This window comes from Gracilinanus agilis, chromosome 1 (assembly GCF_016433145.1).
Source record: "Gracilinanus agilis isolate LMUSP501 chromosome 1, AgileGrace, whole genome shotgun sequence".
Lineage (NCBI taxonomy): Eukaryota > Metazoa > Chordata > Mammalia > Didelphimorphia > Didelphidae > Gracilinanus > Gracilinanus agilis.
Genome location: NC_058130.1, coordinates 349,166,143 through 349,190,749, shown reverse-complemented (window position 1 = coordinate 349,190,749; position 24,607 = coordinate 349,166,143). Strand labels below are relative to the sequence as shown.

General features: G+C 35.8%; 1 protein-coding gene across 3 annotated transcripts in view; it reads left to right on the top strand.

The window, feature by feature from the left end:
• Nucleotides 1-24,607, top strand: part of MAST4 (microtubule associated serine/threonine kinase family member 4) — a 797,816-nt gene that overhangs the window by 452,048 nt on the left and 321,161 nt on the right. The gene's annotated exons all lie outside the window — the stretch shown is intronic.

Below are 24,607 nucleotides of genomic sequence, written 5' to 3'. Positions count from 1 at the left end.
CATCTTTTTGCCTTTGCATTGGCTATTCCTGATACCTGGCCTACCTTCCCTTCAGCATCATAGAACCCCCCTGCTTCTTTCAAATTTCAGCTAATGTCACCTCCTAAATGTCTTTCATTACCTTTCTGGTTGTTAGTAATCTGTCGTTGCATGCAGATGTGTGCATGCACATGTAGTTTTCAAAAAGCAAAAGTAGGAAAAAGTTTTGTAGCTTCCCTTGAACATCTGGCTGTCCAGATATCAGAATGTCAAAGAGATCTGGTGGCAGTAAGAAGTCAGTAGAGGGAATTCTTGAGTCAGAAGCTGGGATTGTTGGGGTGGAAGAAAAGAATGGCTTCAGTGGTGCAAGGATATAAAAGTAAAACATTGGGTCCTTAAGTCATAACGTTACATGGGCTTTCAGAAAAATTAGCAAAATACAGAAGAATAGCTGAGGACTTGTGAAGCAGTGCGGCATGGACTGGCCTTAGAAATGAGACGACCTAGTTTAACCCTAGTCTGTGACACATATTGGTTGAGTGACCCTGGACAAGTGACAACTTCTGAGCACCCTGGACAGTTCTCAAAAACTGTTTGGGGCTTAGCACCCTGGACAGCTCTCAAAGTCTATTTAGGGACTAGTTATCAACTTTTCCTCAATGAAAGGGAAATCTACACCAAGAACTCTACCCCAGGGAAAATACACATTCAGATTTTAAATGGAAGGATTAGCCATATGGAAACATAGTCCCTATATAGAGCAGCTGCTTTGCTTGGAAGTACTCAGAGAAGCCGGATTCTCTATTTTTAACCTTTACCTCTATTGATGTAAGGGAATGAGTAATTCATTAACATCTTTTCAAGAATTTTTTAAAGAGTCATATGCCCATGATTATAAGGGGAATGGGGGTGTCTTATTCAAATTTACTATCAAACACAGTAGGCGCTTATTTAAAAACATTAATATACTCATATCTGTGGTCCTGCATTTCTCCTGTATCCTTTTTGAATCCGAGCTTAGTAGCTGTGTCTGGCACTGGATGATGTGTGGCTGGATTTTTTTCTCTTTCATTTTTACTTTGAAAGCTTAGTCTTAAGGAACTGGAGTTCCTTGGGATTAATTTATCTATTTTTTTAACTGAAAAGGGAATTACCTTTGAACAGCTGTCACATGTTGATTTTTGAATGGAGGATTTTCTTTATTCCTATGTATATGGACCAAAGATTGCTCTTGCTTTGAGGATTGTAGCTATCATCCTACTAGTAAAAAGAGGGGAAGAACAGCTATATTTCTCTTAATATCCATACAACTGAAAAGCTTTAGTACATTCCAGAGTCTAAAATGTATGAATACTCTTAATTTTCATCATATTTAGCATACAAATCCATCAATAATTATTTATCTGGTAACAGATTGAATGTTTCTTTTCTTGCATTTTTAAACTAGTCTCATAGAATGTTATAGTCAGTAGATACTTAGGGGCCCACACCTTCTTTCCCCTATGAACACATACCTTAAGGAGGAAGAAATTGGCACCAGAGAAATGAGGTGACTTGCTCAATTAAATAGCCATAATTGACATAGCCAATTATTCTTCATTTCTCACTTGGATGCTCTCTTCAGAGTTTCACCATCATTCCAGAGGCATCAAACTTGAAGGCCACTCATGATACACAATATTTCCAAGTGTGACTCAACTTAGATTATAATGTAATTGGGAAATACTTACAAACTAATTAAAAATACAATAAACAATACTACATTTTAAACTTATGTTAATATGCCTCCCACAGGAATGCTTGTTGTTTAGTCATTTTCAGTTGTGTCTGACTCTTCACAAATCCATTTGGGGTTTTCTTGACAGGAGATACTTTGGATAGAATAATTTATTATTTCCTTTTCTAGCTCATTTGACACATGAGGAAACTGAGGCAAACAGGATTAAATGACTTGCCTAAGGTTACACAACTAGTAAGTATCTGAGTCTGAATTTGAACTCAGGAAGATGTCTTCTTGACTGCAGGCCTAATGCTCTATCCAACTGTGCCGCCTAGCTTCTCTGAATCATGTTGTATTCTACTATATGTGATGTAGTAGTTGTGGCAAACTCAGATAAAAATACAAGCTAATAAATATCCATCTACACCATCTAATTTACCCCAATAACTTTACAACTAAGGAAGCTGTCTCAGAGAGAAGTGGCTTTCCCACCATAGTAAGATAGGGCAGAACTGAAAATTGAAACCAATTCTGTTCTGAGTTCTAGCAATGTATTCTTGTCTGTTATCATTCTAGTTACGTAACTTCAATTCTCCCTACAATTTTGTAGCTTCTCTAAGTGCATAAAGTTCTTGACCTAGGGGGAGAATGTGTGTGTTTGCACGTGCATACATGAGTATGCTAACTAGTATTTTATATTATAATAGTACTAATATTCATGGAATTGAAGAAGGTGAATAACAACAAAAATAGGTCCATTTCATTTAGCTAATTGAGGTTCTTAACCTGGAATCTGCAATTTGTTTTTAAATAATATCTTGAAAGTTTTTTTGCAATGTTTCATATATTATGTTATACATTTATTAACATTATTCTGAGAAGGAGTCTATAGGTTTTCTCAAATAATAAAGGAGTCAAAGCAAGAAAAGGTTTCAGAACTCCTAATGTAACACACAGGTAAAGTTGCCAATTGCATGCCACTTTAGTTTTTGCCTTGGTTTACCATATAACCTTTTTCTCATTGAAGTATGGTCAGTGAGAAGGCTGGATCTAAGAATTACAGCAAAACTTTTTGGAATACTAAGGAGAATTAAGACAGAGAGGCTGCTCAAAATTAATATTGCCCCTCACCCCAAGACTCTTTCCTTTTTCTGGCACCCAGTGGTCCCAGAAATATTCTGTAGCTGGGAATTGGGCATCTTTGCAAGCACAGCTGCTCAATTGCATCTCACACAGAGTGATCCCTGCTGAACTGTCTGAAGAGCCATATAATCCTAGAGTCTAGCAGTTAAAGTCTTTCTCTGTAGCTCACAATGCATTTTTATTATCCAACCATTTCAGCAGAGTTATCACCATTCTCTGTCTTTACTTCATCCTCTGTGTCTTTTATAAGTTTGTGAGCTAGGCAGAATCTTGTAGAATATATGGAAGATTGAGGATAAACTTAGCCAAGCAACTAATTCTTTGAAGTATGACATTTTACCTTCAGGCATTGTGACAAAAATTCCCACTCCTAAAAAAATGACTACAGGAATCCCTGGGGTCAGAGGTGAATGTTATTTGAAGTATGAATGGTGGAATATTAAGTATTTTTAAATGCCTTTTTAGATAATATCTCTCTTTAACTGCTCAATTGTATTTGAGGGCCAACCAAAGAAGGAATTAATGAAAGTAGATCTAGCTCAAGGAATGGGACCACCAAGATTAGCCATGTGGGCTGGTGAAGTGGAGTAAAGAGGGGGAGGAAAAGCAGAGAGCCTTAAAGAGTAAAGAGTTGTAATGAAATACTGGGTTTACAGAATGACTGAGAGATCATGAAGGATGAACTGATTCGAAGTGGAGAAGGTGGAGGTGAATAATCACTGGAAAAGTTTCAAGAGGAAATCAGATGAAATCAGTTTGGAAAGGAAGTAAGAAGAGACATGGACATGGAGACTAGTTCTCAAGATGGGCATTAGTGGCTCATGTCAGGCAAACTCAGTGAATGGAGCCATTGTATCCCTGTCTGGAGAAAGTCTTGTCATAATTTTTGTGGGAGGAGACCTGTGAAAACTGGCATAGTTGGTATGTCAAGTGGATAGCAGCTTGGACCTGAAATCAAAGGGAGAATGAAGTGGGGCACAGAGATTCTTCTTCTCAGCAATTTTATGGGGTTGAATGAGAGCTTGACCAGAACCTGGAGGAAGATGTAGTAAAGATTATTGAGGACAATGACATTCATCCCTGAGGTTGGGACCTAGATGGGAAGAGTTTGCGTTCCAAGGAGAGATGTAACAACAGGATATGAGTTTGCAATAGACTTCTTAATGTTTTAAATTTGTGTCAGGCTGACTTGTTGCAGACTGTATGTGATAGATGATTTATTGCAACTGTGTATCATTTTATCCCCAAATTTTCTCTGAATAGAAGTTAGATACATACTTGAATTATGTTCTGAGAATTATAGTGAGAGAATATTTCTGAAGCCAGAGTGTGGTCTTTAGATGAATTTCACTCCCCCCTTCCCTTAACCTCCCACTTTTCTTGCTGTTGGGTATTGATGAGGGAACTTTCCATAGAAAAATTAGATCCCCTCATTGTTTTAAGTATCTTTAAGGGAGTCTTCTCTCCAGAGTGCTCCATTTTGTAGTCATTTGGAAGTTTTATCATTGCACAGAAAAATACTCTTCCATTTTGGAGTTCATTCTGCTAAATAATAAAAACAAAATAGTGCTGCTTTTAACTTCTGGTAAATTTACTACAAGTTATTTATATTATATGATCTTGAGTAAATCACTTAACCATTCTTAATTCCTTATCTTTTAAATGAGGACATTAGACTTGATGACCTAAGATAGACTCATAGATCATAGATCTAGAGCTGAAATGAAAGGACATTAGAGGTTTTCTTGTTCAACCTCAAAGAGCAGCTAGGTGGAACAGTAGATCCTGGAGTCAAGAGGATCTGAGTTCAAAGCCTCAGATACTTCCTGGCTATGTGACCCTGGGCAAGTCTCTTTACTATGCTTATCTCCGTTTCCTCATCTTTCAAATGAGCTAGAGAAGGAATTGGCAAACCACTCCATTATCTTTGCAAAGAAAACCACAAAGAGATATGACTCAAAATTTACTGTATAATTTCAACCTCATTATTTTCATATGAGGAAACTGAGGCCCATAGAGGTCAAGTGACTTTTCTAAGGTTCCATAGATATTTAAGAGGCAGTACTGACTATATCTCCACATTCAATATACTTGCCACTATGTCAAAGGCAGCTCTGAGATTCTTAATTTTAGGTTTTGAAAATTAAATTTTTAGAGAATTCGAATATGGGATGTATTAGTGAGGACTCTACATCTTCATGTCAAGATGGTCAAAATCTGTATTTGAGGGTAAAAATCTATTAGTTTGGAATTTTCTTCCTCCAACTCTTGCCCCACCAGCCTCAATTAAGTTCTTTTCATTTTTTTTTATTACATGGCAGCAGTCATTCCTTCTCTCCATACAGATTGGAACACTGTTGACAAAATTTGCCAACATGTTGCTAGCATTTTTTTTTCATTACGTCCTAGCCCTCTGTGTGATAAAGGAATACTTTCCAGGGGTGCGGGCAAGATGGTACTCCTTAGGTATTTGGAAATTGCAATCTGCTCTGTCCTGGAGTTCCATGTGATAACTGCTAACATTTTTCTGCTTATTACATATGATTTTTTTGCTTTCTTTGTCATCATGGATTATGGAGTCAAAAGACCACTCACTCCCTTTATTTTTGCAAAGTCTCATAAACAACTATGAATAAATTTCTGTACTCAGAGCCAGGAAGACCAGAGTTCAGATACAGCCTCTGACACTAATTAGTCCTTTGATAAGTCACTTAATCTTTGTGTGCCTCAATTTCCTCATGTTAAATGGGGAATAATGAAACCTCTTACCTGTCACGATGGTTATGAGGATAAAATGAGATAATATTTTACAGTGATCTGAAAACTTAAACGTACCATACTATAAAACATTTATTATTATTATTATTATTATTGTTATTATTATTATTATTATTTTAACCAAAAGAGCAAAAGTGATTTAATTCTATATTTGCACCTTCTTGTTATTCAGTATCTGGTACCACCAACCTATGATACAGCAGTACCTCACACTCTATATAGTATTTTAATTTTTAGGCTTGTCATTCCAAAATCCTGAGTTTTTAAAATGATTCTGAAAATTAGTTCTAAGAATAGGAATACTTACCCTGATTTTTAATAGATAAATTCTTAAATGTCACTATGTTCTTCTCTGTTCTTGTTTCCATTCATTATAGTTCAAACTACAATGACTAAAATAACTGGCTGCCTTCTGAAAATGCATGTTTTTTTCCCTCTTCTAGTATCAGGTTAGCTATATAAAACCCGGAATAGTATCTGCTTTGGAAAATGCCAAGCCTGTTGAAATCCATGAATAAAAGCTTGTTTAAAATATGCCTCCTCCATTGCAATTTAAGGTGAAAGTATTTTAAATGTAACTACAGTGCTATTCAGGAGAGGCACAGAGAAGCCAAAGCATTTTTACATAGTATTGTGGAGGAGAGAAATATGTTATGAGATTAAGTGGAATACACTCATTTGAAGAGGATACCTCAACTGTCTCAATTTAGGTAATGTACATGTTGCCCGGTCACTCATTTCTCTGTTCTTTCTTTTTCCTGGCTGGATGAAGGGCCATTCATTTTTAACTTCTAACATATTTGCCAGTGGAACTATAAAATCACAGCTCTAGGGGACACTGCTACTGAAGAAATATTTTCCTTTACAGGGCACTTTAAAAAAAAAAAAAGCAAAAACTTTTTATCTCCCAGATCACCAGGTGACTTGGATGCCTGAACAATGAAGAATTCAGAATGTGCTATTTCTGCACAGGCACGCTGGGAGCTTGGGCTTTGAAGTGTATTGCTTCCCATTGTGGGGCTGCCACAGAAAACCTGAGGTGTTTCGTAGTCTTTGCAGTGATGTCCACAAAGCCAGATGGCTCTGTAAAATGAGCCCAATGGCAGGATGACTGATTAAAAGAAATGCCAGCTAGTTGTAGGCTCTCTCATGACCAGTGTCAATCTGGTAAAAATTCTTCTCTTAGGCTGACACGGGTAGGGTCAGTCTCCTTTATATTAATGTTGGTGGATCTTAATTCTTTAAGTTCAAGAGTCAACTAGATTACCTGAAAGATAAATTGAGGCAAATGGTGGCAGTTGTCAAAGGGTCAAGTTAAAAATGTCTTTTGAACATCGTATTTTGAGAGGAGCTTCTTTGATATAAGGAAAGCTCAAAAATGAAATTAAATGTTTAAAAAATTATGAAAGCTCTTTTAGGTTGTATGTAACATTATAGTCATTGTTCAGGTTTAGATTTTGTTTTTTTACTTCTCTTTGGTTGCAGATCTATACCTTTTAAAACTTCATGAAATCAGATTTCAGTATAAAAACAAAACAATCCCTGCTTTTAAGACAGTTATATTCTTGGGGGAGGGGCAGAATAGAAAGCAACATGTATAAATATATACAAAGATGCAAGTAAGTGGCTCAGTGAATAAGGAGCCAGGTCTGGAGATGGGAGATCCTGAGTTCAAATCTGGCCTCAGACACTTCCTAGCTGGGTGACCCTGAGCAAGTCAATTAATACCCTAGCCCTTAGAACTCTTCTATCTTGGAACTGATACTTAGATTGATTCTAAGATGGAAAATAAGATTTAAAAAATTATATATCAGATATATGCAAAATAAGTAAATTTTTTTAGGATGAAGCATTAGAAGTTTGGATGATTAAGAAAGAAGCCTTATGCAAAAAAATAATGCTTTAATTGAACTTTTAACAATTAATTTTTTTTCAAAGAAGAGTCTGCCTTTTCTCCTTTTCCTCTGTAGGAAAAAGATGAAAAAGAAAATGGTTGTTACAAACGTGTAATAATTTTGACACCTAAAGCTACTATAATTCATCTCCTTTCAATACAGTCCAAAACACATTTATTAAATGATTACTATATGCAAGGCACTGGAAATACAGAGATAAGAACTGTCCTTAAGCAAATACATAACTATTCAAGGGGAGGGGAGCGAGGAGAGACAGACAGACAGAGACAAAGGAGAGGCTAACTAATAATTAGGAAGAACAGGAAATGTTTCCCATAGGAAGTGACTCATGAACTTGAATCTTAAAGGAAGTGAAGGATTCTAAGGGCAAATTTAGTGCATCTGGGAACATGTACCAAATCATTTAGCCCTTCTAGAACTCTATTTATCAACTTAAATTCCTTAGTGTATTCCTGACCTCAAATGCAGCTTGTTGTAAAGGCATGAAGGAAGCATAGCATTTATGTCTCACAAATTCTGTATTTAGAATTGGGTTGTCTTGATTTCAAATCCTGGCTCTTCCAGGCTGTCTGTATTATAAATTACAATACTCTTAGTTTCTTGACCCATAAAATTAAAGAATATGATAACTAATGTCCTTCTTACCTCTTCAGTTTTATGATCCTTTCATGTTTCAATCATCTCTGACTGTTTGTGACCCCTTTTGGGGTTTTCTTGGCAAAGATACTAGAGTGGTTTGCCAGTTCCTTCACCAGCTCATTTGAAAGATGAGAACGCTGAGGCAAAAAGGGGTAAATAACTTGCTCAGGGTCATCAAGTTAGTAAATGTCTGAGGCCAGATTTGAACTCTTGAAGATGAGTCTTCCTGCTTTTACAAGTCCAGTGTTCTGTTATACCACTTAGCTGGAAACAATGACATTAAAAAGAATATGCCTAATACATAGGCCTATTGATTAATATATGCCATTGTAGCTGATTTCCTTCAAGATGCTCCATTTTCCTTCTGTGGTTTGAATTGGTTTGAACTTTAGAACATCTTCACTCCTCAAGAATAAGCTGCTGACCCAAAGTCTCATCACCATCCTGATAAACTCAATTTCTGGTGTGCAACTTCCTCAATTGCCTTTCCCCTCTGAGTGGAGACTGAGAGTGGTGCCATAAACTTCACCCGGTGCCTTCCATTTATAGAGGGATCAGAAATTGTAATTTTTATCTGCCAATAGCTACTCTGTTTGGTTTCAGGTTTGCTGCCCCTCTCTTCTTTTCAGCTTCCTTTTGTGTATTATCTTCTTCCATTAGATTGTATGCTGCTTTAGAATAGGAACTCTATTTTTTTTACTTGTATCCCCAGCACTTACTAGGCACTTAATAAAGGTTTGGAGAATTGAAAATGAATTGAGGAGGCAATGGATTGGGTCAATAAATTGAGAGACAGGAGGTTCTGGGTTCCAGTTTGGTTTCAGACACTTCCTAGCTATCTGGCCCTGGGCAAATCACTTAATCCCCATTGTTTAACCCTTACCACTATATATATAGATATATATATATCTTTATATATAGATATATAGATATATATATAGATATATATAAAATATATGTGGGGTGTAGGTGACAAAGGATTTTGAATGCCAAACTGAGGATTTTGTATCCATCCTGGAGGTGATAGTACTTTATTGTTCAAATTTTTGTTTTAGAAAAATCACTGGTGGCTTAATAGAAGCCAGATTGGAATTTTCAAAATGATATAAAACTGTCTTTTACATATTTTTAGATTAATATGAGTCTCAGAGAGGATATATAGAGTTGGAAGCTCTTTCAGTATTGGTATTTATTGATATTGACATTTTATACCCACTATCTTGTTCAATTTAAATAAAATATTTATCGAATGCCTACTCTGTGCAAATCACTCAGATGGATATATATTTGGATAAGACCTAATCTATGTCTTCAAGTAGCTGACAATTTGGTGATAAAGTATGCTAATAAGCATAAGTTAGAATATGAAAGCTTAAAGAAATTTATGAGATATCAGAAGAGGGAGCAGTTATGTATGACTTGGGGTGAAGGTGAATTTTGTTTCATCCTTTGAATCATAATTTTTGTCATTTTAAAAACTTATGGTATAAATGATTGATTTTGATAGATAAGACTAAAATAGCACCACATGGAGCCATCTTTTGAGTCTCTCGATTTATTATTTTACCTCTGAAACCTTCCGAATTATAACAATCCATTATTTGAAAAAATGATATTGGAGCTCTTTCTCACTGTCCCTTGCTGTCCCTCTGTCTCTCTGTCTCTTTCTTTCTTCTTTTCTATTTCTATATGTAGATAGAGATATCTTTCCTTGGTAAATTTATAAATCATGAAACTAAGAAATGCTTTTTGATCATTATGGTATATCAACATTTCCTTCTTTCCTTTTTCTTTTTATGACTGGCCAATCATACATACATCTTTTCTTCTGCTAAGCATACACAATTAATTTCAGGGCCTTGTAGTTTAGCTTCCTCAACACAAAAAGAATAATTTCAACAGAATGTTTAATTAGTTTTCTTTGATCATGTCGAAGAACATGGGAAGACTAAGTCATTTCCAAAACTTTATTAACCTGTTTTTGATTTTTTGAAATGTTACTTTTGTTTTGCACCACTTGTGGCAATATTTTAAATCCAGTGATATCCTTAAAAATACTACAAACTTATAAATAAAAATATATTTTATGAATGGTGAAATATGGCAGGATTTAGTAGTCAACAAAGAAAGTATTTAATTATATGAGGAATAAAACATTTATTTTAGTTCAAAAATTGGAGCACCATACAACTCCTTAGAGTTACCATATACCGGTCCCAGGTAGTGTTATGAAGATAGAGCAGACATACCAAATTTGGTTGATGGTGTGAAAGGTTTCTCAGTGGTCATGCTATGTAATTAAACGGATTAACCACATATTGTCCTATTTTGATTAGCCAGATGTTGAATGTGCTGTTTTTATGTTATCTACACCCCCTTTATTTCTTTGCTTTCCTTTTTTGGTCCTAACATTCTTGGATATTTCATAACAAGTAGTGGTATTTAGGTCCATGGGGAAATAGAAGGAAATGAAATTCACAGAATCATATAATTCTTAACTAGAAGGACTCTCAAACTAGTTTTTCCTCCTATTACTTTAAAGGTCAGATAACCATTTCAGTGAACAAATAACTACAGCCAATACTTTTTCAAATTATCTATCCTTAACAATTTTTACCTTTTAGGTTATTTTAAAGATTTTTGAAGAATGTACTTATGACTGAGCACTCTCTTAGAATGTCTTCCTTCTTTCTTTCCCATAGAAAGTCTGTTGTTCTTTCAGGGAATTTCCAGGTCAGCCTACACAAAATCAACAGGATGTCAAATCTGTTGCAACAAAATTCCCACTTTGTGTAATGAGTATATTAGGATTTATGTTAGGTTAAGTGATATAACAGACCATTGACTAATTCGCCTTAGATAACATTTAGTGAATGTCTAGAAATTTTTATTATTCACATACTTCTATTATAAAAATCTTAGTGTTTTCTTATGACCTCATTTTTACACCTTGGTCTTCTGTCTATGTTTTACCTTAATTTCTCAATCTTTCTCCCCAGAATCCCTCTCAGTAGTATCCTGGATCCAAAAGAACAAAAGTAAATCCTTTTGACCTCATTTCCCACTTTCATCCCAATGTTCAGCACCTCACACCATTAAAGCAAGTTGGTCAGCGTTCTTATAACCCCATTGTGGTGGGCAGTATCTATACCTTAGTAGTATAGTTTTCACCCTTCTGTGAGCATTGGAGGACTGATATGATGTTTGATGAAGGTTCAGGGGAGGTGGTATGTCTGCATTATAACACAAACTCCTCTGGTATCATCTAGTCAAATAGGACTTTGACCCTTAGGAGAAAAATAATTTTAGCAAGCAAAACATCACACATTTCAACATGAATTTCCAAAACCAAAAATTTATTTTCTAATTTTAAAATAGTAACTGCTGGAAAATAAAGCTTTACTTCAAAGGCAAATGGATTTTGAAAATAGGTCATTTTTCTCTTCATCAAAAGGTAAAGAAACTTTGCTGATAGTGATTGGCTCTTCATCTCTTCTTAGTGATGCTTATCAAAACAGGACTGTAGTAATAATTAGACATTTAATTGCAACTGAATTAGCATTTGGTTTCCAAAAATGGAAGCTCTTAAGTATTTCACCTTGAGAAACTGTTAATGTGAGGTATTGAGCTGTTTCTGCCTAGAAGTTGCCCTCTCTACCCTAGCCCTTAGCCAGATGTCATCACACAGGTATTTGAGACCAAAGGGCTTGTGAAATATTCATCCATTCAGCAAATATTTATGGAACTCCCACCGTGCTCAAGGCACTGTGGGGGATACAAAAGCATATTCCCTGCTCTTGAGGATATTACAGTCCTGTACGGGAAATAAGACATATACAAATAAAATATGAGGTAAAATGTGAAAGTACAGTAAGGAAGGTACAAAGAAATTTCTGGGGAGGACAGAAGAGAGGGAGGTGATTTCCGGCTATAAGGATTACAGAATACTTGGGGGAGGAAATGAACTTTGAGCAGGATCTTCAATAACAGGTAGAGAATATTTCACTCATTGGAAATGATGTCAGCAAAAGCAGAGAAGTGGGAAAGCCCAGAACATATTTATTAAAAGCAAGTAGCGTAAAATCCAGATCTAATTACACATTATACATTTAGATTCTACATTTGTGTTTGTGTTCACATACACTAATATTATTTATTTCGCCTTCAAGTTGACAATGTCTCTGCTTGTCTCTTTTTTTGACATTACAACTTTTTTGTTGCCTTTTCTAAAATCATGATCCTAACTTCTGCTTTTTTATGTAGTAAATTTGGTTTTGTACATAATTTGAATTTCATATGTCTTTTTTTAAGTGTATTGTCTCCATTGTGCATTTGCAACAACTAAGGCAAACATGTTAAGTGATTTGCCCAGGGTTACACAGCCAGTAAGTGTTTGAAGATGAATTTGAACTCATGTCTTCCTGACTCTAAGCCCACAATTCTATCTAGTACATTATCCAGCTATACATACAGAAAATTGTTGGGGTTTGTTTCCTTATAGAGAGGAAATTATTGGGGTTTGTTTCCTTATCCATCTATTCTCTTTTGTTTTGATAGGGAATTTATTAATCCATTCAAATTTAAATTTATTATCTATTAAGTTTGTCTTTTGCATAGATTTTTCTTTGCTTTTCTTTTAAGTTAGTATTTAGCTTCTGTGATTAGTTAGCTTTGCTTGCACTTAATTTGATTCCTAGCCTCCTTAATAAAGCTTTCTCCCTTCCAATTTCTTTGCCCTATTATAATTATATTTAATTTACTCCTCTAAGGGTAGCATAAAAAATTTCTCCAATTGTCTTTGTTGCTCAACTAGGTATAAATACTTTTGAATGAATCAAAGTCAGAATAGGAGAATAGGTGGAATTGAACTACTACATCTTTAGTCATTCAATACATTGGTTAGGGGTCAGGCTCCAGGCAAATTATCTAAATGGGAGAAGATATCTCAAAATTCTCACCATGTTGGAGTGGGAATGAAGTTGAAAGGTGTCAGCTGTGACCCAGAAAAGATATGTCTAGGAGACTTGTTAACTCTTGAGGTGACTTGAAGAAGAAAAGCTCAAATGAAAGAAGTCTCAAGGAAAGGTCTGTTCTTTCTCCAACTTACTTTCCTGATGCCTCTCTATGGACACTATGATAAAATCTGCAGTTTTTTTACCCAAATATTTCCAGTAAATGGCATTTTCCTCTAGTTCCCAAGAGACCAAGATTAACTAGAGCTAAATATAAATGAAAGGTTAATCGGAGAGCCCAATCTCTGCATAGGTGTTAGAAATTTTGCTATCTCAGAACTGTCTTCAGAGAACTGAGACTGAACTCAGAACTCTTCATCTCAAATAAACTTTTTAAAGCTAAAGAAAAGGGAACCAAGTGGATAGTAGGGACCATAATGTCATGCCTTATGTTTTAAAATGACCTCCAGCTATTGTGGTAAGATAAAATCCTGTTATTATTCTGCCTTTTTAATTTATTTTTCTCATTTACTCTATACTTGTCTAAACCAACTCTGAAAATTAGAATCTTCACTACCTGTCATCTTAAATTGAGCATTGATTTGTGATGACTAATTTTTCCTGAAAGCATTTATTTGCATTATTTTTTCCAAAAAACATTAAATTTTTGCATTATTTTTCCAAAAAGCATTAATGTACTACTTTCCCCTAATTTTTTCTTTCTCTTTCTGTCTCTTCTGAGGTATAGTTTCCAAATTAATGCTTCTTGCAATTAGAAGTAATTCATTCTCTTTATGGAGCTCATACAAGGTTTAATTTCTGGTGGGGGTGGATTTTGTTCCCATCTCTATCCTTTAATCAGTTGTTGTTGTCATTAAAACAAACAAAAACCTGCTTACCTTCTGCCTTAGAATCAATATTGTGACTCAAAGATAGAAGAGCAGTAAGGGCTAGACACTTTGAGTTAAGTGAATTTCCCAGGGTCACCCAGCTATTAAGTGTCTGAGGTCAAATTTGAATCCAGGGCCTCTGGTTTCTAGACCTGGCTTGCAATCCAAAGAATCACCTAGCTGCCCCAGTTTGTGTTATCTTTGAGCACATCCACTCTTCTTTTCTCTTACTCTCCTTAAAGCCAGACTGGTGGGAATGCATCATCAGCTACTTTTTTTTTCTTTTTTGGAGGATCTATCATGCATCCTGAGGTTCCCTTTTTTTTGAATAATAGTCTAGTTTTTCTTTTCTTTTTTTCGACCAGGAATATACCTGGGCTGTTTTGAGTTAATTTTCACCAACTGTTCAAAGCTGTTTACTTGACTATTTGCAGTATTTCTTGATTGAAATTAAATTTTCAAAGTTCAGCTGTTATATTCCATAGTGATTGAAGGTAGTGTTTTTCTCTGTCATTTGTGGAATACAGCAGTGCTTTTTTCTGTTTTCAGTTTTTTCTGAATGTCTTTTGGTGTATTTTTCTTATGATGTACTTTTTCAGACTTTTTATATCATCATTTTTCCTGTATTACGTGACCCTCATTATCTCTATAGGTCCTTCCTCATAAAACCCCACTGGTTTCCTTAAGAAAACAACCCTTTTTCAGTTTTGAATATTTCGTAATTAAAACATGAATAAAACAAGCAAAAGAAATTCCTTCATAACAATTCTGGAAGAAAATTCTTGAATGTGTATGATATGGTTGAAAATAAATAATAAAATCAGGTTTGAGCATACTTGAAATATTTTTGCCCATTTTATTTATGTCTTAATTTTAAAGAAATAATAATGCTTGATATTTGTAATTCTAGAATATCATCTGAAAGTTGTATATATAAATATTATTATAAAATATGAATGGTTGGATGTCTATTTCCATATGATATTTGAATAAAGCACTGAATTTGCAGAATCAGAGTTATATATTTGGGTATAGAATGAACCCTAGTCATCATCCATTAATTCAGTCCTCCATTTTCCCCCACCATTTTACAGATGGCAAAACTGAGGTCTATAAAGTTTAAATGATTTGCCCAGCCTCATAAAGGTAATAAGTGGTAGAACTGGGATTCACATCCAGGCTTAGTGACTAAAATTCCCAGGCTTTCTCCATTGCATCACACCAACCTTGAGTCCAAAGATCTGGGCATGTCTCCCTCTTACTGGCTTTGTGATCTTGATGAAAATGATTAATTTTTCTGAGCCTTGCTTTCCTTATCTGCAAATGAGTTTTATCAATACTCTTCCTATCTACTTGACTTAGTAAAAGGAAAATACTACTTAAATGTGAACTCTGATTTACTCCTCAATTTTTATCACCTGGTTTAGTTGAGATTAGAAGTGCCTGTCAAGTGTTTAATAGACAATTTTCGAGGGGGCAGCTGGGTGGCTCAGTGGATTGAGTGCCAGGCCTAGAGACAGGAGGTCCTAGGTTCAAATATGGCCTCAGTCACTTCCCAGCTGTGTGACCCTGGGCTAGTCATTTGACCCCTATTGCCTAGCCCTTACCACTCTTTTGTGTTGAAGCCAATACACAGTATTGACTCCAAGATGTAAGGTAAGGGTTTTAAAAAAAAGTTTTCCAAAAAGACACACATACTTTAAAGTTGTCTGCATTATTTACTTTCTTAAATCTAAACAATCAACAAAACAATATTTCAAGCCTTGATTTTTAGTGTTTGTTGATTTCAGTGGGTAAATGCTCACACTTGAAATTTAGCAATTGGAGAACTTGTTGGAGTTGGCTTCAGAAGACCCTTGGTTGAAATTTTATTCATCTGCATCTTGTATTCATAGAAGATGCAATGAAAGGGTGGAGTTCATAGCATTTCATTTTTCAAACAAGTGACATTAAGATGATACTCCATGAACTTCCAAGAGTTGGAAAACTGAAGCCTAATGATTATTTTGGAATGATTGTCACTGAAGTTTTACACATACAAGGAGGAGTCCTGAAACTGTGTTATCCTACAGGAACAATTGAATTACTTTAACAAGAATTTAGTATCCTGTTTCATTTAGTTAAAAGGTCACCCATTCTCTAGTAACTGACAACTAGATCCATGAGGGGAAAATATGGAGGGGAAATATAGCCAAGTGGCCTGCCTCAGCTGACAATCTTCCCAAGGGAATTACATATAAAATCCCTTTCAGTGACTTGCTTAGAGAACACCATAATTTAAAATATTTTGAGAGCTTTCTGAAGGGAAAGAGACAAGAAAAAAGGCCTTATCAAGAACCGCTGTCATCTTTATCAGCAAATCAGGATCCCCTCAGTTTATGAGGTTGGATGTTTAATTAGGAGTTCTCAAGAAGGAGATACCAGTCAGCCTCTGGAGTGAAGGTCTCCAGCAAAGTGTTATCATTTAGGACCATGATTTCTGCTGATAAGTGGTAGTTTCACAACTTTTTTTCTTGGGAAAGAATTAGCTTTTGTTTTAAGTGTAGATGTCACTTCAAAATTTGTGAAGTTATGTCACAAGAGGGTGTGAGTGTTTTGCCTTTGCTAACAAATTTGTATTTCCGGAAACCTCACTTAAAAAAAAATCGCAATAGGTGAAAAAGTATGGGAAATACTAAGAGAAAAAAAGGAAACAAAAATGAACTTGCATTTCAATTGTACTTGCATACTGAATTCATTCCCTGCTTGGCCAGTTCTTATTTATGACCAGAAATTAAGAGATAGTAATTTGTGGCCTACAAAGTAAACTCAATAGATAATAAAGGTTTTCATTGCCTTAGTGTTGATATTTAGCTATGCATAGGTCATGGGTTGACAATTAGTTCTGTTCATCAGAGCATGTCTACAATCTTTGATATCTACTTAAGCTATATAAATAATTTGTACCGTTTATTATGAATTTTCTTTTAATCTGTGAGAGAGTGAAATTTGATATTTTCACTGTGACTAACCATGAAATTTTGCAATTAAATCCTTTCACTTTTTCAGAGACTATATTTAAAAATTGTACTTGGAAGAAAATTCTATCTCAGCGAAGTGATGTGGATTTCAGATATTCCATTTAGTGACATTTTTACAACTAGCAAAAGAAGCTGTTCATCATTATATCTAATCTCCTGGTAATCATCTTCTTTAATTCTCATTTAAACTTGAATCATATTTTGAAACTCTTAAGCGCTGGGGAACTCTAAGTTTCTATAGTCCCTTAAAGCTCAATATAACTAGTCTTTTGCCTATATCAGTCTTATTATTATTGATCAATTAATTTAACCCTTCTAAGGATCCTTTCCAAGTATCTTTACTTGGAAGGCATTATAGGAGTGGTTCCCCCAAATCTGAATTCCTTCCTTCTTTCTTTCCTATCTTCCTTTCTTCCTTCTTTTTTTTAATTTGCAGAAGGCAATTACTTTTCTAGATCTTGCCCTTCTAACTTCCTACTTGTCCTTTCCTTGTATCTCCCTTGGCATTTCCACGTCTCCTGCTTATATCTGTGGGACCTAATCTACCAATCACTTGCACCTCCTTGCCTATGACTTCAGAGATAGAGAACCAATCAGACATACCCGAACATAAGCCTGCATCTTCCTCTAAAAACCATTGCCTGTCTAACTGGGCAGTACTGGTTTGGAAGCAGTGAATCCTACCCATTCACTGGCAGGAAGACTATCAGCCAAGCCTGGGATACCCTTTTACAGGATCTTACTTCTTTTTGCTGAGGCCTGAAATATATCAAAGTAGAGGATGCTTTTCTCCTTTCTTCTTGTACCTGTTCCCCCTGCTTCTGCTCCCATGGGTGACTCATATTAGACCTTTAATACCTTCTTCTGTGTCAGTTAACATATACTGAATAAAGCCTTTTGCCTTTTAAGCACTTACTGACCTATATTATCAAATGAGATAATATTTGTAAAGCCCTTAGCACTATACACATGGTAGGTGCTTAATAAATGCTTATTATGTTATGTCTTCTATGCATTATGGATGAAGGATTTGTGAGAAAATTTTGATGGCAGAATTATTTGGGAATAGGGAGAAAGTGATGGAGAGAAGGCTCTCTCTTCTTCAAGAATGGGGAAGAGGCAGGCTTGAGTACAGGTTGAGAGGTGCTCTTAATAAAATACCTTGGCTGACTGGGACCATTGTAGAGAAGTAGTGGGGCTCAGTAGAGAGAGAGAGAGAGAGAGAGAGAGAGAGAGAGAGAGAGAGAGAGAGAGAATATGAGAGATTATGAGAATTTTCCCAGTGAGGCTTTACTTTCCCATCTAGTACCTTCTTTAACAATTCCTTGCTCAACTTTATTACAAGGCAGATCTTAAATGCCTAATACTTTCAATTGCCTCTTATACTAGTTATCTCAGATAAGTCCACTTTTCTTTGTCATTCATATCACACCACTCTTATGCTATGAAAGCCTAAAAAAAAGGCTTGATCAGTGGTCTTTGCTGTACTGTTTTTGTAAAAAAAAATTAACCTGAAAGTTTGTTTTTCTGAGGTCATAATATATGGTCTTTCCTAAGAGATTTATTTCACCTCATTGCCTCTTTTCCCTAATCAGTTTTACAAGTCAAAATTTTGAAGTGGTTGGTCAAAACAAAATTTCTTATTTACCTAAAGGCACAGGATGTCATTAGATAGGAACTTAAGCTAATTCTCCCAATCCCTAACCCTTTTTCCAATTATTCTTATCAACTACTTTTCAGTGACTTGGTTTTTTAAAAAAATTTATTGAACCCCTTTATTGAATAGTTTGCAAGTAGTGATATTGAATTACTAAAATATATATTTAATTTGAAAAGGAAAACAGTCACCATCCTAATTGGGACTCTTCCCCGCCCCCAACCCTTACCTTCTGTCTTAGAATCAATATTAAATCTCTTTTCCAAGACAGAAGAGTTGTAAGGGCTAGGCAATTGACGTTAAGTGTCTTGTCCATGGGGGCAGCTGGGTAGCTCAGTGGATTGAGAGTCAGGCCTAGAGACAAGAGGTCCTAGGTTCAAATCCGGCCTCAGACACTTCCCAGCTGGGTGACCCTGGGCAAGTCCCTTGACCCCCATTGCCCACCCTTACCACTCTTCCACCTAGGAGCCAACACACAGAAGTTAAGGGTTTAAAAAAAAGTGACTTGCCCAGGGTCACCCAGCTAGGAAGTATCTGATGCCATATTTGAACCTGGAACCTCCCATCTCTAGGTCTGGCTGTCTTATTCACTGAACCACTTAGCCACCCATGCCCCAATAACTATATTTAATGAAATTGGTTTTCTTTGTAATCCTATGCTTTTTGTTTTATTCTATTAAAAATAATTCTGAGAATGGGTCCAAAGGCTTCATCAGAAGGCCAAGGGGTTTACATGGAAAATAGACCTGATTTAAAGTAATATGTCGACTGGAACAAATTAGTTTTGTGTTTATAATCATGATTGTTATCCAATGCTATTTAAATATCATTCTCAGGTATTCTGAGCCATACTGCTAAAGTGATAATAAAATAATAATAAGCTAGCATTTATATATAATGCTTTAAAGTTTATAAAGTGCTTAAACATCTGATAATTTCATTTAATCATTGCCAACAACCCTGTAAAATAGTCGCACTTAATATCCCCATTTTATAGCAAATAGCTAATAGCTATTAACTAAAGGCACCATGCTAAACACTTTACAATCATTATCTAATTTGTTCCTAACAACAATCACTGGGAAGTGAGTGCTATTACATCCCCATTTTATAGATGAGAAAACAGACAGAGGGTCACTTGCCCAGGGTCACACAGCTAGTAATTATCTAAATTTTCACTCAATTCTTCCTAATTCCAAGTCCAACACTATGTATATTATATGTAAAATATTATATATGTAAAACATTTAGTAAACCCCAAATCATTATATCAATATTATCTTTTCATGTGTTCATCAGGTTACTTTTATGTTCCAGGCTCTGTGCTAGTCATTTGGGATACAAGTAAAAAGAATGAAACAGTTCTTCCTCACAAGAACCTTATTCTTGTTTCCTTTGGCTTGCTTCTAATGGGCAGTGGGCTCCCCAGCTTGGCAGTAGGCAACATCATTTCTAGGCTTGGCACTAAAAAGTCCCCAGGAGAGGAAGGAAAGGAGGGGCTTTTCTGACTTTATCTTGTCCTTATCAGAGGAACTGATTCTTGCCTTTTTTTAGGGTTCTTAATGAAGTCTAGAGAGCCATCACTCTATGATGGTTCTTACTCTGTTTTCTTTATTTTAGAAACAGACAGTTCACTGTTTTTCCTCCCTTATAACTCCTTGTTTCAGGCTTTTATAGAGGCAGATAGACTGTCAGTCATTTTCCTCCATAACTGCCTTTCCCCCCCCCCAATTATGGAATTGTCATTCCTGGGGATTTCAGCTATACTTCTGGTCATTCTCCTAACTAGCTTTCAGGACCCCATATTAGTGTAAAACTTTTTGCATCTTGGTATATTTTTTAGGTTTGAATATTTTGTAAATTGGTTCTGCTGAAAATCTCTGTTGAAATGTGTTTCTCCAAGGGGGCAGCTGGGTTGTTCAGGGGATAAAGCATCAAGTCTAGATACAGGAGGTCCAGGACTCAAATGTGACCTTAGACACTTCCTAACTCTGTGACCCTGGGCAACTCACAATCCCCATTGCCTACCCCTTACCACTCTTCTTATATATAACAATATATAATGTTAATTCTAAGATGGAAGGTAAAGTTTAAAAAGAAAACAAAAGAAATTGGTTTCTCCTTATATAAACTTTTCAGAGTCAAATCTCCCCCCTCCCCCATTTTAGCTATATCAGGCACCTTTTAGACACAAATATATAGTGGTTTCTTCACATACATTGTTAAACTAAATTAAAAATGGACATCTTCTTGAAAGCAAAATTGCAGCACTCAAGGATCTGTTCAAATCAGCTGGATTTCAGTAACCTAGAACTTCCCATCTCAAGAATCCTGGAGCCCTTGGTTCTAAAGTTGAAATTCTGTGCTTACTATATGCTAATACATGAACCTACAGAAAATCTGTAAGAAGAGAAAAATGGAGAGGACATTTGTAGGAGGGTCTGCAGGGGAGAGTAAATGGATGTTTGATGCATCATTAGTCATTATAGCAGCTGTGTTCTGTTAAAGCGATGTTCAATCATTGGAGGATTAGAATAGAAAATCTCTCAAATAAGAGAAAAAGTGAGATTTTTACCTTGAGAGGTTGTTAATTTTTTGAATGTTTAATGCAGGTGGAAAAGGAATTATAGTATCAATGTCGCTCTTGTTTTTGTTATTCAGTCATGTCTGACTCCTTGTGACCCTGTGGGGTTTTCTTGGCAAAGATACTGGAGGCGTTTGCCATTTCTTTCTCCAGTGGACCCCAGGACCCACTATGACCTGTCCATTTTAGGTATTTTTGTTCGGCAGAGTTTTTAGATTCATTGAGTTATGCAAGCCCCTCTATCAAGCTGAAGCAGTGATGCAGGAGAGATATGTCACTCTCAACTGAAGCCAAATGTTTTTGTGTTTTATTCTGCAAAAAATAAAGTTGTAGGGGAAGCTGGGTGCTCAGTGGATAGAGCCACGTTGAGAAATGGGAATTCCTAGGTTCAAATCTGATCTCAAGCACTTCCTAGCTGTGTGACTCTAGGCAAGTCACTTAACCCCTTTACTGATCTTCTGCCTCAGAACCAATACTTGGTATGATTCAGAAAGTAAAGATTTTAAAAAATGAAAATAAAAATATAAAATTGCAGAGTAGTCACAGATCTGCCTTGGTAGCAAGAATTTCTTCACTGGGAATTTCCAAAAGCAAAGAAATCATATCTCTCTGTCTCTCTCTCTCTGCCTATGTCTCACAATTTCCTTCTGTTTGTCTTTGTCTCTCTGTTTATCTTTATTTCTGTTTCTGGTCCTCTTTCTCTCCCTTTCTGTATAAGTGCACACACACATACACACACTGAATATTCATTAATTAAACATCTTTATTTCTGCCCTATTTAAAGGGTGAATTAGAGAAACTCTGATTCAAGTTTCTTATTTTTGTTAATGGTATGGAAGTTTCATTGCTAATGAAATATATGAGTAATCCTAGTTATTCTGGGTTCAAATTCTAAAGCACTGAAGAGAGATACTGACCAGAGAAGGAACAAGAGCATAGGATGATAGATTTTTTTAAAAATTGAAATTCCTTTTCTATTCATAAACTATTGTCATTACTGTAAGAACTTACTATTCAGAATGCCCCATTGTGCTGACTGCCTCTTGTCATTTTTCTCCATCTCATGTGACCTCCAGCACAACAATTAAAATGTGTTCATATAAAAATGAAGACAATGGTAACTTTGAAGTAGCTTATTCCTTCTAATGGAATTGCATTCTGAAGCGTATCACCTATATGAATTGACTTATTAGAATGATCTTTCAAGCAGGAAATACTGCAAGTTGCAGTTTTAGCATAATTTAGTACAAGTTCATATTTACAGGGGACATTAATTACCATAGCACAGATCTCTGTACTTACCAATAGCTCCATTTCCCTCATATATTCTTCAGTTCACTTAAGTGTTAAAATTCTACTTTGTGAAATTTTTTTTAAGAATCAAAGTTATAGGAAGATAAATTCTAGAAGTCTCAGAGTAACTGGGAAATAGGTTACACTGTGTATAATTTGCTTTTCAATATGAAGAAAGCATCAATTAGTAATTTGGCATTAGTCCTTATGTATCAAGCCACCTCTGGAACTTTTACCCTTTAACCATTTGACACTGCTTCTATCTTCTCTCCTCTTTGTCATATACGTGTGTGTGTGTGTGTGTGTGTGTGTGTGTGTGTGTGTGTGTGTGTGTGATATTTATTTATTTATTTCAGTGATAGCAGTGAGTTGGCACAGTTGATAGAATGTCTAGCCTGGAATCAGGAAGACTCTTCTTCGTGAGTTAAAATCCAGTCTCAGATACTTTCTAGCTGTATGACTCCGAACAAGTCACTGAACCTTGTTTGCCTCAGTTTTCTCATCTATAAAATGAGCTGGAGATGGAAAAGACAAACTACTCCAGTATCGTATCTTAGCCAAGAAAACACCAAATTTAGTCATGAAGAGTCAGACATGAATAAAGTGATCAAACAACAATGGCAACAATAACAATGAGATTATAGTGTTTGGAGAACTGTCAATATTCTATAGTCATGCATGTATCATTGTTCAAAACCTATTTCCATATTATTAATATTTGCAATAGAGTGATCTTTTAGAGTCTACATCTTCAATCATATCCACATCAAACCATAAAGGTGATTGAGGAAATGTTTTTTCTTCTGTATTTCTGCTCCCACAGTTCTTTCTCTGGATGTGGATAGCGTTCTTTCTCATAAGTCCCTCAGAATTGTCCTGGGTCATTGCATTGCTGCTACCCATTCTGCAGTTTACAAGCTTGGAGAGTCTGAGGCACTGAGTGGTTAAGTGACCTGACCAGGGTCATATGGCCAGACTGTGTTAGAAGACAGACTGGAGCCTTCCTGACTCCCATGATACTTCTTTGTCCACTAGATCATACTTACTTTCAGATAAACATAGCCTTTTGAAACTTCTTTTTTTTCCTTCTAAATACAGAAGAGTGCTGTGGTCTGTGGTACCCCATGGACTGAGACACACCCTGGGAGAATACATACTCCTAGAGACTGAATTCCCACATAATGAACCCACAGGATTTTTGTAGTGGTTTCCAGTATCATCAGTCCACTCCCTCTACCCTTAGGCTGTTGAATTCTCTCTTTTTACCTAAGACTCTTCTAAAGATGTATTTTGCTGTTTGTTTAAATTATTGAGATTATGATAGAAAAGTTGAGGCTTCTCTTGTTGTGACTGGATCCACAAAATATACTAACTTTATTCTACAGAGCAGTGTAGGTGGTTCTACAGTTTGTCTGTCTCTCTGTCTCTCTCTTTCTCCCTCTCCCTTCCTTCTTTCTCTCTCTCTCTCTTTCTCTCTTTTTATTTTTTAAATTTATTTAATTAATTTAGAATATTTTCCCATGGTTACATGATTCATGTTCTTTCCCTCCCCTCCTCTCTCCCCCCTCCCATAGCCAACAAGCAATTCAAATGGATTTTACATGTATCATTGGTCAAAACCCATTTCCATATTATTACTATTTGCAATAGAGTGATCATTTAGATTCTACATTCCAGATCATATCCCCATCAAACTGTGTGATTAAGGAAATATTTTTTCTTCTCTCTTTCTGCTCCCACAGTTCTTTCTCTGGATATGGATTCTGTTCTTTCTCATAAGTTCCTCAGAATTGTCCTGGGTCATTGCATTGTTGCTAGCAGAGAAGTCCATTATGTTCAATTGTGCCACAGTGTACCAGTCTCTGTGTTCTTTCTTTCTTCCTTCCTTCCTTCCTTCCTTCCTTTCTTTCTTTCTCTTTCTTTCTTTCTCCCTTCCTTTCTTTTTCTTTCTTTCTTCCTTTCTTTTTCTTTCTTTCTTTCTTTCTGCCTTTCTTTTTCTTTCTTTCTTTCTCCCTTCCTTCCTTCTTTCCTTCCTT